Source organism: Amblyomma mixtum, chromosome 4, assembly GCF_055824585.1.
Source record: "Amblyomma mixtum isolate Tamu chromosome 4, ASM5582458v1, whole genome shotgun sequence".
In the NCBI taxonomy this organism is placed as follows: Eukaryota; Metazoa; Arthropoda; class Arachnida; order Ixodida; family Ixodidae; genus Amblyomma; species Amblyomma mixtum.
The window spans coordinates 79,548,779-79,558,419 of record NC_143015.1 but is presented as its reverse complement, the minus strand read 5'-3'; positions in this window follow the sequence as shown (position 1 = coordinate 79,558,419).

Here is a 9,641-nt window from a genome sequence, read left to right as displayed (position 1 = left end):
TCATTGTAACTTTTGAAACGGTTGACTTCTGGCCGTTGTAACCTTTGGGCTCCACAAAAATAAAGAAAACGTAATGAAAACATAAAAAAACATCAATTGTAACCTTTGTGACAAAAGTTACTCACGTCCAAAAGTTACTTTATAGGTTACTGTGTTTAGAGTGTAATAATGGTGTAGAAGAGCCTCTTCTGCTGGTGGAGAGTATACGAAAAATTGAGGCGTAAGAGCAGAGCTTGACTTTCATCTGTTGCACATGTGGGGTCCATGACAGTGGCCTGTCAAACGTTACCCCCAGAAATTTATGGCTTGTGACGTAGGGTATTGGAGTACCAGCAACTTTCAGCACGTAGCGCGAAAGATCACGCCTTGAAAATGCAATTGCTGAGCTTTTATCTGACGACATGGCGAGACCGCGCTTGCTTAAGAATGATTCAATGCAGCCTATTGCCCTCTGTAGACGGGCATGCACAATGCGCCTATTGCGTCCGGAACACCATATACAGATGTCATCTGCATAAAGGGAGATTTCAACTGTCGGTGGCAAGCATTTTTCAAGCCAACAAGTGAGAGATTGAAAAGGGTGGGATTTACTATACCCCCCTGAGGTACTCCGCGAGATATTTGATGCGGAGCTGTGTCACTTTCACTTGTTAACCTGAAAATCGATCTTTCGTGAAGATAGGCACGCAGCCAGTTATACATTCGTCCAGTAATGCCAATTGATTGTAAAGCTGAGTAAATTGCCTCATGTGTGACATTGTCAAATGCTCCCTTCACGTCAAGACACACTGGAATGGTCATAGACCGCACTGCTTTGCTGCGTTTGACACAATTGGCAACGGCAATAACATTGTCAATGATGCTGCGTCCTTTTCGAGAACCAGACATGGTCGGAGGATAAATTCCCCTGTTCGTCATGTTCATATGGCAGGTTCTCTGACATCATGACTGACATTTTACTAATGTCCCTCAAGAGAAAAGTACACAACACCTGTACCTTACCGGCACTCACCTATTGGGCAGAAACGTGGAGGCTAACGAAAAGGGTTCAGGTTAAGTCAAGGACAATGGAGCGAGCAATGGAAATAAAAATGATAGGTGTAACGTTAAGAGATCGGAAGCGGGCGGTGTATGTGAGGAAACAAACGTGGGTTAATGACATCCTAGTTAAAATCAAGAGGAAGAAATGGGCTTGGGCACGGCATGTAATGCGAAGGCAAGACAACCGCTGTTCCTTAAAGGAAACGGAGTGGATTCCAAAAGAAGGCAAGCGTAGCAGAGAGCGGTAGAAAGTTAGGTGGGCGGATGAGATTAAGAAGTTTCTGAAGATGCAGTTTGCCGCGGCTGGCAATGGGCAGGCTTAATTCGAGAAATATGAGAACCGTCTTTACCCTGCAGTGGGTGCAGTCAGGCTGATAATGATTATTATTTTCAACATGTTGTTAACACTGAATGTAAAGGAGTACCCGGTGGCCGGCAACATCCCAAATTCCTTCTGATATCATTATCAACAACGTCTCATGATTATCAACGTCTGATATCATTATCAACAAGTTATATCGCTAATACAGATCGAATGTTTTGTACGCATTTATATCCTAGACGTTCTTGAAAACCATACTTTCCTAACCAAATATTAACACGGTTTTAGAAAATCATCCTCGACAAGTATTGAGCTGGTTAACACAATCCAAGATTCTGCAAAATCAATTATAATACGCAAATTGATCGAAAGTTCACAGATTTCTCGAGAGCATTCGACAAAGTTTCTCAATTAATTTGCGTCATAAATTGCGCAGTTCTAAAAATAATAATTTCGCCCAGTGAATCGCTGTGTACCTAAGCTGAAGAAAGCGGTTATTTTCTTTTTGTGACAATTTCTTTGAATCAGTAACGACGGCTTTCGGATTACCCCGAGTTTTGTGTTGGAACCTGTTTTGCTTCTATTATATATGCACGATCCTATGGAAGGTATTCTAGTTAACATGTTTTCGCGACGACTGCGTTTTTGTAATGTGAAATTAACCGACTGGACTAATTTATTTGAACAGTGCTCTTTGAAAGGTGCACCTTGACATGAATGCTAAATGGTCATTAATGTTAGTTTTTTTTTCATGAGGACGCCGCACAAGAAAAATCCTTTGCATTTTGCCTGCAATATTAGTAATATTTTCCTCTCTGAAGTTAGTAGCTAGGGGTACCTAAGGCTCTGGATGTCGGATGTTTTTTAACAGAAATGCTCACATTAATTATAGTATGATACAACTAAAAAAAACTGCAGTTGCTAACACTGGCCCACGGACCGCGGCGCCTTGTATTACTCCGCAAACCAATCGCAACAGTAAACGACGTCTGCTTTTCAATGTTTATCTTAAACAAGCCAGGTACCCAAATTCTAGTGCTTATCTTTTTTTTCTTGTGATAAGCTTCTTCTTTAGGTATGCAAGAAAAGTTTCAACAATGGACTACTTTTTCGTCGCGGAGGAATTCTTTGCAGTTGTCCTGAGTGTGGGCAGAGCTTCACTGCAGACTTAAGTTGTATCAGACTGTAACATAGCGTGACTTTTGCTTCTCGCCCTCTTGGGCGGTGCTTTGTAAGCTAGTTATAAACATGTTTTTTATGTGTAGGCCATTACAATAACCTGCTATGACTCCCACCAGTGCCGCCGCTTTCTCGGTACATGACAGGCTGCAAATGGTATGTTTAGTGCTATTAGAAGGTGAAACGATTGGATTGAGCTAGGAAGCGATTGATTGATTGATTTATTAGTCGATCGATGGTTAATCGATCGATCGATCGATTGATTGATTGATTGATTGATTGATTGATTGATTGATTGATTGATTGATTGATTGATTGATTGATTGATTGATTGATTGATTGATTGATTGATTGATTGATTGATTGATTGGTTGGTTGGTTGGTTGGTTGGTTGGTTGGTTGGTTGGTTGGTTGGTTGGTTGGTTGGTTGGTTGGTTGGTTGGTTGGTTGGTTGGTTGATTGATTGGTTGGTTGGTTGGTTGGTTGGTTGGTTCGTTCGTTCGTTCGTTGATTGATTGAGTGATTGGGTGAGTGAGGGAGTGAACGTCAATGAGTGAGTGAGTGAGTGAGTGAGTGAGTGAGTGAGTGAGTGAGTGAGTGAGTGAGTGAGTGCTAGCAAGCCAGCTAGCGAGCGAGCGCTTGATCTTTTGGGCGCAGATTAACAAGAGCAGCAAGTAGCCTGCCAACGAGGCAAGAATAATAAATAAATGTTATATTTTATCTTTTTATTGCTCGCAACCTAGCAAAATGTCGCATTCGTTCATGTAAGACCACGGAAAAAAAGCGAACGATTCAAACATGGGAGACATATTTGGCCTATCCATCTAAGCTAATGCGTGCCTAGAATACCACTCTGTACCGCAGAAAAATACTTACGAAAAAAAAGCGAGCCTTCTTTGATATGGTCGCGGCAATATATCTCGTCAAATTATTCAAGGAAGTGTGTGCGTTGAAGCTCGCATTAGGGGCACGGCACTCCGTGTAGACGTGTTTCGCAAGAATTAAATTTGTAAAGCTCATTGGTTCTTCTCTCCCTTAAGAACGGAAAGTAATACAAGTACCGGGAAAAGTGGTGTGCTAAGCTCATATAGTCGACGTTTTATTGTTTTACTCAAAGGAACGAGGCGCCACACCCAAGAAATGATATAATCAAACAGTGCCGCCAATAAAAAAAAGAATAAGCAATGACGCATCACCCAAGGAGTTTCGAGAGTTTGTGTAATTAGAATTCACCTAAGAGAACGTCCCCAACCCACTTCTTCCTCCCCTCCGCACCACACTTTTTTATTCACATCCCCCCTTCCCCTCAACACACATTTTTTTCCCCTATGCTTCAACCCAGATGTGTTTCATTATTCCAGGCACGCGTCTTTGAGCGGGCACTGGTGTTTTCAGTGTGGTGTCATGTTTCGATGCCATCAATAAATTTGCTCGCACACACATCACGCATACCTGCCTGAATTCTGGCGTCACTTTTTTTTTCCTACGGGAGATTTATGTAGACACTCCTCTTACGCGCCTTGGCAAAGCCCTTGTTCTGTAACACAAGACCCCACCTACGCATCACTGACGGGTCCGGAATGAAATTACGGCCGTAAATTAAGTATCCCGCCTAATCTATTTTTTTTTCGATCAGGAAGAAGATGCTAAACAGAGCATGATAGGGATACCTGCTGCGGCATAGTATATGTTTGTGCAAAGAATGGGCAAAGTTTGGGTAAAAGCAATTGAAGCGATTTTTCTCCTTAATCACATTGTTCGACTCTGAGAACAACCATAAACCACAATGCTGCATGTCAGCATTGTTCGTGCAAAACGCTGTACCGAAGAAAGAAAATGATTGCATCTGCAATTCGGTTTTGGATACCTTTCATTTCAGTCGAGGGCAAGCGATGATAAGCTTTAGAGACAAGCAGACACTTAAAAAATGGTTACTTTTCCCACTTTTGCTTGAGGAAAACTCAGTAGAGGGCAGTGAATGTTTCAGTTAGAATCGGCATGTTCATTCTGCTTGTTTTTATTTTTTTCTGTTCATTCATGGCTTTATGATGAACATTTGACACAGCATATGGAGGCACCGTTCTATCTCGACAAAAAAAAATTGCTTTTTGTTTGGCCACAGGTTTCGCTGGTTATATGAGGCATCAAAGATTCGTCATCGCTCTGCAAAATGTGCCTTGACGGAGTTATTTTTGGATGAAGATGTTCACTTTTGGTTTACCTGCTTGAACTCAGCGTAACGAGTAAGCACTTGAAAAGACGAACACGAAAGTTCTCACTGAAAAATTGTTTCGCAGCTCCGCACCTCGCGCATATTCTTTCAAGTATTTCCTCATTTCTGACATTTAAGTTTCCAAGATCTAGACCGAGGTCTTGCAGCAGGATCCAATTAGGTCTAGTGCATTGAAATTCTTGCAGAAAACCAAAGAAGTGAGCGGCAGGCTTCTGAGCAGTGCTGTGTGGCTTGTTATATATCTCCGAAGCTCGAGGTGTCTTAAATACAAGAGAAAGGCTAAACTTTACCCCTCCAAACATCAGATTTCATGGGACGCTACTAGAGTTCCACTATACTACTGGGATGAAAGCCGTATGGAGCTCTTTCCTTCAGTAAACGACTGCATCGCGCGGTCAAACTATTACTGGACGAGTGCTCTCGGAAAAAACAAATTATTGCTGGTCTACATACTAACCATTTATTTTATTTATTCCCGTTACCCCTAACGGTCCTCCAGAAGAGGGTATTGCATAGGGGGGGGGGGGGGGGGGGGGGGGCCGGATAAGTCATCAATAAACGCGATGCATTTCAGCAAAAAATGCATTACAACAAAAAAAACGTTACAACATAAGGCATAACAGATAAAGCTCGTTAGCGAGTTATTGTTACCGGCGTAGAGAACGTGTTCTTCCCTTCACACCTTGACACTTTCCGGAGACTGTATTACGTGACTGCGCCGAAATAAAACCTTTTATTCTGCACTCTCGCGTCTCGTAAAAATAAGATCGCGTAGTTAAGACAGTTTACGAAGCAGAGGTACGGTACCCTCGTGCCACACTTTGATCATAGCCTAGAGGCCCGTGTATACTGTGAGCTGTGAGTCCGCGTTAAAGAACCCCAGGTGGTCGAAATTTCCGGAGCCCTTCACTGCGGCGTCCCTCATAGCCTCAGTCGCTTTGGGACGTTAAACCCCAAAATAAAACAAACTTTTCCGTATACCCAACAAGCTGGAATGTCCGCAAACCGAGGCATGCAAATAAAAAAATGTTACGACGGAGCAGAATGAATGCCGGTGCACAACAAATGGACTCAATACCGAATATATCGAATTAAATAATTGAAAGTGAGAAAACTTTGTTCGGCGCCCCACATGCTGGTCGCTGGTTCAAGTCGGTGTACGGAGTCTGAAACTCGGCGCAGTTTCGTGACATTCAGGGTTATCCATCACGTGGGTGACCTGGGCAACCAGAAGAAACTGCAGTATGGGCACAGGGCAGTAGAAGGAGCGGCTGAGCTCTCCCAGGAGTAGTATACGTAGGAAGACGGGTTACCTTTGGAGGAAAGCGGTGAATGATTGGCGCTAGAACAGGTCAAATATTACTGTGTATAATCCGGATAGACGCGACACATCTGACAGCGGGGTGTTCAGGAAGGTTGAGTATGTGGTGGTTGTAAAGCTCACAGGGTAGGAAACTCGTCTGCGCTTGCCCTATGTAAGTAGATTTAATGCGCGGAAGGTGTGTGTGTGTGGGGGGGGGGGGGGGGGGGCAGCGGTATTGATGTAATTCTTTAAGTCCTTGTCTTCTACGCATGCAGTTTATGACCCGCCCTCTCTTGGGGCTGCAACCTTCTAGCCTAAGGAAACCGTTCTCAGCAACGTGTCGTTCAGCAAGGGCAGGACTGTATTCTTTCCTTTCTATTCCCGGTTCAACGGAGTCCCATTTCAGTACGACGTGCATGTGTGTGTGCTGGTGTCGGTATGTTTCTGAAGATGGTATGTGCTTAGTTTGGCAGCATGCAGGTTGTGAAGTTATGCAAGACACCCAGGCTTTGTGTGCGCAATGTGGCGCTGTTGGTTTTGTGAGAGTGGGGGAGGATGCCTGAACAGTGGAATCGATTTTTGCTGGGCTCTGAAAGCATTTTCTTCAAATAAATTAGTTTGTTAGCTTCGATGAGCGCCCACACGGCAGTTCCAGTAAATAGCTTACATTATTCGAGATAAATAACAAATCCGAGGCGTGCGCATAATTAACTCATCGATGTCAAAAACTTTGAAAGTGGTTAAACCCTGAGAGAGGAATAGATAAGCTTAATCGCAAATTAGTTGCAATCAGGTGGCCAGGGAAATAATGGGAAATGGACTGATTTTATTATTAAAATAACTTTACAGTTGTCACAGAAGCCATTTAATGAGCTTATTGAGTTTAAACATAAGCACACGAAAGATTTATGACCGTATACCAGCTTCTCTTTATTTAAAATGGATGAACTGATGGGCGGAAATGCGTGTGTGGAAGGGGGGGGGGGCAGCATTTAGCTTTTGCTGCGGTTACTTGACTCAGATGTAAAAAGAAACAAGTTTAAGTATAGGGTTTAATGAAATCTGAATCGTCGTCATATATACTTGCGAAATAGACCCAGAGAAAAGTTATCCAGAATATGCGAGACTTTATTGGTTTTCTGGGGCTCCATTACCTGAACATTTTTCTTCTGAAAAGCACTTCGTTCATCTTGTGTTTAACTGAACCTGATTTAAAGGACAGCAGCAAAAAGCAGCACAACCACTAAAATACTCCTGTCGATTGACGGACGTAGGCAGTATTACGCAGTACGTGCTTTGGGACATTAATGGCTCGGCGTACATTACTTAAATTATTCTCCTAGGCAAGCCAAAATGAAAGGAATATTCCACCCATTGCAGCAATCAATAGGCGATCTCCAGAGAAGCACGTGTAGGGGAGGTGGTGACGGACATATATAGCCCTGCCAAAAACGTTGACCCAGAAACATGAGAACATGAGAAAGGCGGAGCTGTCGCCCAAAACGTGACACTCGACTAATATTTTGTACAGTCGCACGTACTGTTGTTTTAACTTGATGGACCATGTGAGCGGTCGGATTATGAAATTATCCCGCTCTTCAGCCCAGCTAATGAACTTATTTCAGGAATCCAATTTCAACGAGACGTGCACCTGACAATTAGGAAAATAAAAACGTCTGGGGTTTTAAAGCTAGTCCATTAATTCCTTGTTCCCATAATTCCCATAGCGGGTTGCTGCTGTAGGCGGTTACTTTGTGGGCTACAACGTCAGTGCTACGGCGAAAAGCAGTTAATGATAGCATAGAGGGTAGGCTCAGAGGATAAGTCCTGCCCGACTATGAGTACATCAGAGGCAAGTTGTATTATGTACTGCAATTCACAACCATATTTATCTTATACAGCGTAAACACAGTCAATGCTGTGAACATTGAAAAGAAAATGAAGATAAGGCATTATTTCTCAAGACCAAGAACTTCATGCTCATATTCAAGCCCCAGAGCGCAGACAGGCGCTGGTACGTTTTTACTACAGCGCTCGGAACTGAACACCCAACTTCTCGAGCCGTTTAAAATTCCTTAGGGCAATACAGTCTATATTCTATGGCTGAAAAACTGAGGCCAACCCTCGAAGGACGCTTTGTTAGAGCTTGCTCTGAATTAGTGCTTCTCTGCTAAAGTAAGTAAAGCCTCTAAAACATGCTTTTTATACAGGCTGCATGCTTCTTGGCATGAAGTATCCGAAAGCATGTTGAAACAGGGAAAAATTTTTAAAAATGAACTGCTCCAGTCGAAGTACAGTCCGGGACAAAAGTCTCTGTACCAATGTGCTCCTCAAACGAAGCCGGTAGCTCTCCTATTAGACGGTGGTTGGAGACTACACTTGTGGAGAAGAAAGAACAAAGTTTTGACTTTCGCCTCCACAAGTGGGGTCTTCAGACGTCCGCTAATTGCGCAGCTATCGGCTTCGTTTGATGAACACGTGGTCCATAGACTTTTGCCCCCTACTGTACAGTCGGAAGATAGTGCATAATAAAGGAGAAGAGAGTCTTCCGGAAGCTCTCACTTTCGAGGCGCAGAAGCACAGCTTTCGGCGGATCCAGCGCCTTTTAGTTTTACAACAACAGCTGTTAAGCATCCGTTCCTGGGTTTTGCGACTGTGTAGTCGTAATAGTGTAGTATCGGCGTACGCAGCTGGTTGATGCCTTGGGAACTGCCCGGAGTGCCTTTATTGTGGAAGATGCACGGTACGACGAGAGCGGAAGAGTGCGTAACCGGAGCGTGTTTACTGCTGGAAGTATCTGGAGAGTAGTTACTGTAGAAATGGGAGGGTATGGCACGTGTGAGGAATGCAAAGACGGAGAGGGGTTATCATGAAAAGAGGAGGGTTATCATGGAAAGAGAGTATGGTGCGAATGGATAGAATGCGTAACTGGAAGGTGACTACTGCGGCAACCACGCCGGGAGTGTTTAGGATAGGAAGAGGAGGGTATGGCAGGAGTGGAGGAGTGGGCAGCTGGCGGCGGTTGCCACTGGAAGAACTCGAACAGTAGTTACCGTGAAAGGAGAGGGAGAGTAATACTTCCACAGCTTTCGCTGGATCTCGGTGCATAGTCTCGGACAGAATCTATTGGGCCCATAGCTATAGTTAGTTTGGGCCCATAGTTACGCATACTTGGCATCACAAGTACTAATAGTGGAAATGCATCTCAGACATCGTACAAAAAAGAAAATGAAACAAACAGAAAATTGGAACCACTACATGTAATTGCCACATACTGCTAAGAACAAACCTTTTTACTGAGTATTCAAAGTTCCTGGTTATTTTCACCTCCAGCGGGATATCATTCATATCATCCAGCAGCAGTCCAGTAGGGTAGAGAGCTGGGACAGTTGGTACATAGTTCTACAAAAAAGCCCATCGGGAGGACGCAGCCCCAGAGAGGGACACAGGACAACGCTGTGTCGTCCAGCGTTGTCCTGTGCCACTCTCTGTGTCTGCGTCCTTCCGCTGGTTTTTTTCTTCAGATCTTAGCAGCCCCTCCGTGCGACCTTAATAAACCAAGC